Below are 9,825 nucleotides of genomic sequence, written 5' to 3'. Positions count from 1 at the left end.
ATTCGGAATTAAAATGTTTCACGAATTAATAATTACGAAATTAAATCGAAAGCCTCGAAGTTAAGCTAAATAAAAATATCAAAAAATTTATTTAAGATTAAATAATTATTTAGGATGGTCTAGAGTCAATGAAAGCAAGAAAATGTCAAAATCGAGAAATTTTACGTCTAGGGGTAAAGTAGTCATTTTACACTGAAAAATGGGTAGACGTCATGGCAGTGCCGCGGATGCTGTAACATATGATAAAATGCTTATTTTGAATGTTTAAGGAATTTTTTGATAAAATATTAAGGCTAAAAGATATGTTGCATGCTTGATTTAAAAAGAAAATTGATATTTATATGCATGATTTTTAAGTGATAAAAATATGAAACGTTGGAGGAGGTGAAATAATTGTGACTATTATGATGTTATGATGATGTGATTGGGGATATCGCGAGGGAAAAAGCCCCAGAAGGAGCCCATTTACGGGAGAATGCCCTAGAGAGAGCCCGTCTATGGGAGAAAGGCCCAGAGGGAGCTCGTCTATGGGAGAAGGCCTCAGAGGGAACACGACGATGATAGGCCAAGGTTCGGTTGACGGCTGAGAGTGTCGTTGATGTCCCCGTCGCCCAGTACTGTAGGTTACACGTAGATGGATCCATCGACCTTATGATGAGACGAAAGTCACAATTAACGATCTGAATTCAATAAAACGAAAACGTATATGCTTATGATGAAAAGGAAAATGTTTATGATGAAATGATTATGATATGAAATGATGAAAGGAAAAATATTTATGTTTATACGTGTCCATGAAAAGTTATTTTAAATAAAAGTATTTTCACTGTTGCATGCGATTGTATATATATTACTTGTTATATAGATTATGGTTAGCTGAGTCATTAGATTCACTAGGTGTGATGGGTGCAGGTGAGCATGATATAAATGTTGATGGAAGTTTCGATGGTCGATCTTGCTAGACTGAAGGTGAACACAACCCGAGGACCAGCGCAAGATTTTCCGCATTATGATTATGATTATGATTTACGTTTAAGATCTGTTTTCTTTACGACTTTTATATGATTTTGAGTGGTTTTGGAGAGGATGTTAGAGTTAGATTGATTTTGAAATATTGCTAAGTTTAGGTTTGATAAACGAATGACAATATTATGGTTTGAATTATTTTCTTTTGAATTTTTAAAGTTAATTGGTATGTTTTAATTTAAAATGGTGTCAAAATATTTACATATATATGTATATGTATCGGCTGAATTTATTAGTATCGGAAAAACAAATTTCTAGTATATTTTAAAGATAAACGAGTATTGGACGTTTCAAAATCAACTAAAAATATTTTCCAATGAATACTCACCGTGTCCGAATTGATAAAATATGAGAGTGTTTGATCAATAATGATGAGTTCAATTTTTCAATAACTCCAGAATTTACCCAATGCATACTAAAAAATAATGATCTCGTGTTTCATAGTCATAATAAAAATTGCTTTTAATTTTTCGTGAAATTCATATTTCATCTTAGTAATGTCCAATTATGCATTTCATCACTACATATGCAATTCATTTTCTACGCGTATAGTTTTCGTTATCGAAAAATTTCGATTTTTTTGTGTGGTTTGATTGTTGGGATAAAAAACGTGTTTAGAGTACGTGAATAAACAATTTAAAAATTTATTTAAAAACTTAAGCTGATCTTAATAGATATTAGATGTTAATGCTTTTTCTAGAATGACTAGATATATCTTGTCTGCAAGAAGTTATTTAAACTACAAAACGGTTCGACTAGACTAGTGATAATATATATTCCATTTAACCAGTCTTTTAACATTACGGCTAGATAAGAAAATTAAAGCAGATAGAATAAAAATATTAAAGTAAACGACACACTATATTTATGGATGTTTGGGGATTACATCACTAATTCTTCTACTTAAGAAGAATCTATTAAAAGACTTTGATTTATACAATTCTTGTACAAATTCGCTTCAGCTAGAACTTATCATTGACTACATTGAAACTCTTAGTATTACCATACAAAAAAAGTTTTCTATTGAACCGTCGGTTTAGACAATTACACAATACAACTCTTGAAATGATAACTTTGAACAACTAGAGTTGATAAGGTAGCATTGATAGATAATCGATGATCTGATATGTAGAATGAGCAGGTGTAAATATGTGTCACTTGACATTGAAAGAATAAAAGAGCTCGAAATCTCCTAAATAGCATATTAAGAAAGCTTTAATATTTTGGTATCGTTCCGGTGTGCTTCTTGTCTTCAATATGCCTATTTATACTGAAATTTCTCCCAATAGTAGGAAACTTTTTCAACGATCATATGTACCTTCTTTCGACAGAAGGACATTGTCAACTTCTCTTTGTAGTATGACACATTTAATGATTTTCGTAATTTATGGCATTGGCTTCTGAAAAAAATGATTGATCCTTGAGTAAAAAATTGGCTTCGCGTGGCTGCAGTGTGCTCGGCGCTGGCTGGGACTGGTGCCCAGGGGTTGAGGCATGGTCCAATGAGAGTCCTAGTCGAGTATAGGACTCCTAGGCGTAAGGTTTCAACCGCGGTTCTTGTTGATGGCTTGTACAGTGAGGTCCAGGCGTTGTTTAAGTGCTGATTAATGGGTTAGGTGCGTCCAGTAGGATCCCTAGGTGGGCTGGTCAGGTGATGGCTCAAGGTGGCTCGACCATGGTCCAAGAAAATTGAGGGTTGGCTCGGTTCGAATCATGCATGGTGCGAATTATGGCTAGGAAGAAGTAAAGGGATCGAACCATGGTCCACGTGGGTTGAATCATGGCTCACGAGGATAGTTCAAGTATAAAGCTTAGGTTTAAAGTTTGGGAAGAAAATATTAAGTTTCGAATTAATTCGGGATTAAAACGCTTTACGAATTAGTAATTAAATAGAAATCCTCAAATTTACGTCAAATAAAAATATCTAAAATTTAATTTAAGCTTAAATAATTATTTTGGATGGTCTAGAGTCAATAAAAGTAAGAAAAAGTTAAAATCGAAAAATTTTACGTAAAGGGCAAAACAATCATTTTACATCTGGGTAGTATGAAAAGGCTTGGAGCGTCCGAAGGGGTCATGACACATGATAAATGATATAAAATGATGATTTTGACGAGAATATGGAATTTTATAATTAATGGTAAAGCTGTGCAATTTTTACTGTTAGTTGAGTAGCAAAAAAAAAAAAAAGGTTTTGCTCAAACAAATGATTGATCCTTGGCATTGTCTATGTTTTGACAACCAACTGACTGCTGAAATTTTTTTTCCCTTTTTGACGAGAAAATATGTTATTGATTATAACATATTTTAACGACATTGCAGTTTTTGTATGCTACGGCTACATTCAGATACTACGTAGGTGGCTTGGGTGTTGTTACATGATACCCTTCTCAATTAGGAGTTGTGGCGTTATACAAGGTTCTCAGCTACGGGATCTGGTATAAGGTATAGAAAGTAACTTACAGTTTTAGAAACTATGCATTATTCTAATAGCTCGGAATTTATCATTTTAATTAATAATACATCTTGCTCGATGTTTTATTTGCATTTCAATATCTTTTGAATTCTGATTTTCGACAAAACAACATCTTGACTTCGGATGAGTTTCTTTTTCTTCGGGTCGTAAAACCTGTAGCCAAGATCAGACCCGTGTCTTAGCACCAAGTTTCGACCTTTCATCTTTGAGAATATAGACAAAATTCTTAAACACAAAAACATGTAAGTAGGTGTTTAAGAGAAACATTCCTTCACGGAAAGACAACTCTGTTTCGTTTTTCAACCAAGTAGTGAAATCACTTTAGTTGAAATATTTTGGCATTTGAAATAACATATAAAATGCTTCAAGAATGTCTAACAAAAAAACAAAAATAATTAAATGTGATAAATAAAGATGCGCAAATTTGTTTGTGAATAATTCATATATTGACAACTCTTATGTCACTACTTCTTCCATTGTCGCAAAGATTTTACTAGAAGACTTTGATTTTACAACTTTTTGTAACAACCTACTTCGACTTAAGACTTATCCTTTGGCTAATCGAAACTTCAGCATCGAATATGGCTAGGACAAGAAGCCACGCAACCTAATACAAGCATATTATTTAATGTTTATATGCAAAGACTCTCACTCAACTATTCTATGAAATATATATCTCTTTCGTGTGAGTGGTATTTCTTCAAATGATGTTTTATTCTATTCTTGAACATGGAAGAATTTGCTACAAACTTGATTTGGTGTGGAGGATTCATCTTTGAAAAATCACATATCTTCTTGTTCCCCATACCTCACTTCCTGGGCATGTTTTCACTTTTTCTTTTTTTCTTTAATAATATGCCAATGCTTTTAATCCTCATCAAAATCTTATTGTTTGATCTTTAAAGTGTTGTATTTATGATCATCATGAATGATATAGATGTTAGATACAAGAATATGACTGTTTAGAAAGTTTATGTACTATTTATGACATTTAAATAATCATATTTAAATTGATGTTCATTTTTAATGTCTGGTTGGTTTTATAATGGATGTGGCTGGATATGTCTAGCCAGTCTAGATGGAGTTGGTCTGAGTCTATCTATGGCTGGATGTGGGTCTGGCTGGAGTCAGTCCAAGTCTAGCTGTGGCTGGAGTTGGTCCAAGTCTAGCTATATTTTTCTCTTGATTATAACTCTTTATTTGCCGATTTCTAAGTAAAGTGATGAGCATAATAGTTGTAGCTCTTTATCTTAGCTTTATGAAGAATAATAATCTCTCAATTTCAATTTTGTATGAAAGATATACTTGAAATACCAGACTGTATACAGTATGAAACTTTTTCTTCGTTCAGTGCAGAACCAACAATTTTATCGTGGTGTTTCATCATCTTAAGATCCGATATGGGCGTCAAATTTGGAAGATGATTTTTAGATAATTGTCTTTGCTTCGTAATTTATACTGAATCATCCAATTTCAATAATCGAGTTGAGAGATATGGCCAAAGCACCACAACTGTCCATGTATAGCTTGATGTTGTATCCGTGTCATCCAACTCGATCTTGTAGCGTCCAGTTAGTATAGATAAATTCCAAACTAGTCTAGCTGAATTGGAATATGACCTGTAGAAATTTGAGTTTTCGTTTTAGCGTTTTGGTTTCTACTCATTTTGATCTTTGAGCTATGAAATATTATCAAATACTTCAACTCGCTAGATTTCAAACTTGACTAAATTCGAGCTAACTTCTCAAATCTTCGAACTTGGCATTTATCAACTGCACACGTAATGAAATATGTCAGAAATAACAAAACAAATTTTTTTATCATCAAAATCAAGATCTCTAGCTTTTCCACAATTAAAAAATCCCCTCGTTTTTATGGTAACAAAACGTGGATAAAAATGATTTTGTCTAACATATTTCTCTTTTTTTTTTGCGAGAATAAAAGGATTGATTTTAAAACAAGTTAAAAAACATTTTTCTCCCTTCACGATATAAATTCAATATCTCCTTTGCAATTATAATGAGCGCTCCATCTATATTTTTGAATGTTTGAAATTGATAAAAGTATGTGGTGACTAACCAGTGGAAATATTTCAAAAGATGATATTTTCAAAATATGCAATGCGCAAATAGTAGACAAAATGCTATCTCAATTCACATTGAAATATATTTAACACACAAATATATAATTTTGAGTAAACGAGCTTAACCAAGAATAGACAATATAAACACAAATTTCAAGAAACACAAAATCAAGATAATTTTTCTACTCAAATATTCATTATACATTTAAGAGATTGTCTCATTGAACTAAGCACAATCATAAATATAAAGGAATTGTTAAGTATGTTAACACACAAGACAATGCTAGCACAAGGTAGAATATAATGTTGACACAAAACTCGAGTACTTTTTGTTGACGAATAAAAAGAATTTTATAATGACTGTACCAAGTTTTATCGATGATATGTGACTCAAATTATAATTTATTTGTCTCTTCGATTAATGAGTGCGACATCCTTGAGATTCTTGACCAAAACACCAACTTTGTGTATGCCCTGTTTTCTACCGCAGCTATGGCATTTGTTAATATATGTCCACATATTATTAGTTGCAAGTAATTATATATAAATAGGATTATGTACATGAAGATTACATTGTGGAAAATTATAACTTATATTTCCTACTAATCAACAAATTTTTTTCCCTCTTTTGAAGAAAACTTTTGCTCAATATCCGGTTGAAAGATTATATGTTCTGTCTAATAAAATGAGAATTTTTTTCTACTTTTGGTTCGCTTCTTGTTGAAAATTCAAGCCTAATTTGTATTCAAACCATTTTTCAAAGTTTGGTTCAAAGTTAGGCTACCAAACTTTGAAAATACATCCATCATTCACATCTCACCAAACCCAAAATTTTTCCTATAAATAACCATACATTTGCATTCATCCATTCATCCCAAGACAAGCAAAAACACAAGCAACTGAGTGTTGTATAACCTAGTCATTTAGATAAATTTTATTATGCTCTGTGGTTGCGGCAATGTTCGATCTTCCACATAAGAAAGAATTTTCTATGTGATTAGAGTTGTGTGAGTTCCAATTTGAAAGTGAGATTGAGTATGTCATCCAAGAATAATTATTCTTGAAGTTTTGGTGTCCCCTAAGTTGTTCTAGGGAGAGTTGTTGTTATCTCCTACTGTTGTAGGAACGATTTGTACCCATTATTGATATAATGGAGATTTCTTTTGTTGGACTTCGGTCTCGTGATTTTTCCCTAATTTGGGTTTTCCACGTAAAAATCTTTGTGTCATTTTCTTCATAATTATTATAATTGTTGATATCGTGAAAATATTTTGATCCGATATTACCGCTAAAGGAAAAAGAATCAACCCTTCCGCTGTAAAAAAAGTTATTTAATTGGCTATCTTTCCCAACAAGTGGTATCAGAGCACATTAGGATACATGGAAGAATCCATTGGAGGGATGTTTAAACTCAATGGATCAAATTATTCCATATGGAAGGCAAGCATGTTGGACCTGCTATATTGCAAATATCTGTATTTGCCATTGAGTGGTGATAGTGCCAAGCCAGAAAACCTATCAAACAAAGAATGGAATATACTGCATCAAAAAGCTGACGGTTTCATATGACGTTTTATCGAACACAATATCTTTCATCACTTCGCGAACGAGAATAAAGCTGATGCTCTATGGACCAAAATTGAAGCTATGTTTGAGAGAAAGAATGCCTTGAACAAAGCTTCGATTATCAGAAATCTTGCACGACAGAGATACAAAGAAAATGAAAATATGATAGAGCATCGGAATGCTTACCAGGGTCTAATCAACCAATCTATCACCATGAAGATTACCCTGGATGACGAAGTTATGGCACTATTATTACTGAGCTCTTTGCCAGATAGTTGGGATACTCTTGTGGTGTCGCTCAATAATTCTGCTCCTGATGGAAAACTGACATTACAAACAGTCAAAGATTGTCTTCTAAATGAAGAGTCCAGAAGAAAGGAGCAAGAAGCCAACTCTGAAACTAAGGCATTAGTTACAGAAATCGTTGATAATCGAGGAAAAAATTACACCAGAGGACCTCATAAAAGAAGAGACAAATCTAGAGGAAAGTCCAAGACCAGAAAAGAATTCAAGTGCCATTATTGTGGAGGTCCAAATCAGTATGAAAGAGAATGCAGAAAAAAGAAGAGAGATCAAAGGAATGGGACCAAGTCGGAAGAGAAAGACACGACTGCAGTTACATCTGATGGAGATATTTTCATCCTTGGTGATGATGCATGGGTCAGTATATCATACCCACAAACTGATTGGATTATTGACAAGGGAGCTTCATATCATATTACTCCACACATAGATATGTTTGCGTCCTACTCAAGTGGAAACTTTGGCAAAGTTAGAGTGGCCAATCAAGGTTTGATTGAGGTCGTTGGTATGGGGAGCTTTGTCTTGGAGACAGATACAGGGTGTCATCTCATTCTCAGATATGTTCGACATGTTCCAGATATTCGATTTAACATCATCTCTACAGGCAAGCTTGATGATGATGGTTGTTCCAGTCACTTTGGTGAAGGAAAATGGAAACCAAAGGATATCTTATTATTGCTAGAGGTATGAAGCAGAAATCTCCTTACCTCATGCCAGCAAAAATATCAATTGGAGAGGTTCATGCATCTACAAAAACCTCATCCATTGAGTTGTGGCACAAGAGACTTGGACGTATTAGCCAGAAGGGAATGGAAACTTTGGCTAAGAGAAAACTCCTTCCTGAAGTATATGGTATGCATTTGGAAACTTGTGTTGATTGTTTGGTCGGAAAACAACACAGAGTTGCATTTCAAAGTTTTTCTTCATCAAGAAAAACTCAACGCTTGGAGTTAGTACACACAGATTTGTGTTACATGAAAGACAGAACTCTCGGTGGTACGCTATATTTTGTGACCTTTATTGACGATTTCTCACAAAAGGTCTGGTGCTTTGCGCTGAAATCTAAAGATTATGTCCTTGAGGTCTTTAAGCATTTCCACGGCAAAAGTTGAAAGAGAAACATGAAAGAAACTGAAGTGTATTCATTCCGACAATGGTGGTGAATACAGGGGTCCGTTTGAGCAATACTGTATAACTCATGGTATCGGGCTTGATGAAATTTTGTCACCAGTGGTGAAGATGTCCTCTATCAGAGTTATTCGGGGACTTGCAGCTAGTATGGATCTGGAAATAGAACAACTCGATGTTAAGACTGCATTTCTTCATGGTGATCTGGATGAAGAAATATATATGGAGCAAGCGGAAGGATTCATAGTTAAAGGCAAAGAGGATATAGTGTGTCGACTAAACAAAAGTTTGTACGGGTCGAAACAAGCTCCAAGACAGTGGTAAAAGAAGTTTGATACATTCATGATGAATCATGGGTACAATCAAAACCAATTCTGATCATTGTGTATTTGTTAAGAAATATGATCAGAATGATATCATCGTATTATTGTTGTATATTGATGATATGTTGATCATTGGTCATGATCCAAGCAAGATAGAAAAGCTTAAGAGGGAGCTTAACAAGTCTTCTGCAATGAAAGACTTAGGACCAACAAACAGATTCTTGGAATGAAGATCTCTAGGGATATGGACAATAAGAAACTATGGTTATCTCAAGAACAATACATTGAGAAAGTTCTTGAAAGATTCAAAATGGATAAAACAAAGGCTATTGGTACTCCACTTGCAGGTCATTTCAAACTAAGTTCCATTCAATGTCCCACAAGTGAGGAAGAAAAGAAAGAAATGGAAAGGGTTCCTTATGCTTCAGCAGTCGACAGTTTGATGTATGCGATGGTATGTACGAGACCTGACATTGCTCACGCAGTTGGCATGGTAAGTCGATTTCTATCGAATCCTGGCAAAGATCACTGGTCAGCAGTGAAATGGATTATTCCGATATCTGAGAGGTACTTCTAGGCTTTGTTTGAAATTCGGAACTAGTCAAACTGTGTTAAAATGTTATACTGATGCAGATATGGCTGGTGATGTTGATTCTAGAAAGTCCACATCCGGATACTTGATGACATTTGCAGGGGGAGCAGTCTCATGGCAATCAAAACTTCAAAAGTGCTGTGGCATTGTCCACAACAGAAGCCGAGTACATAGCCACAACTGAAGCATGTAAAGAACTACTATGGTTGAAGAAGTTTCTACAAGAGTTAGGTTTGAGACAAGACAAATTTACGTTCTACTGTGATAGTCAGAGTGCAATTCATCTGAGTAAGAACTCCAGTTTACACTCAAGGTCAAAGCATATTGA

This window comes from Primulina tabacum, chromosome 3 (genome assembly GCF_025594145.1).
Source record: "Primulina tabacum isolate GXHZ01 chromosome 3, ASM2559414v2, whole genome shotgun sequence".
Lineage (NCBI taxonomy): Eukaryota > Viridiplantae > Streptophyta > Magnoliopsida > Lamiales > Gesneriaceae > Primulina > Primulina tabacum.
Note: the sequence above shows the minus strand (reverse complement) of the source record.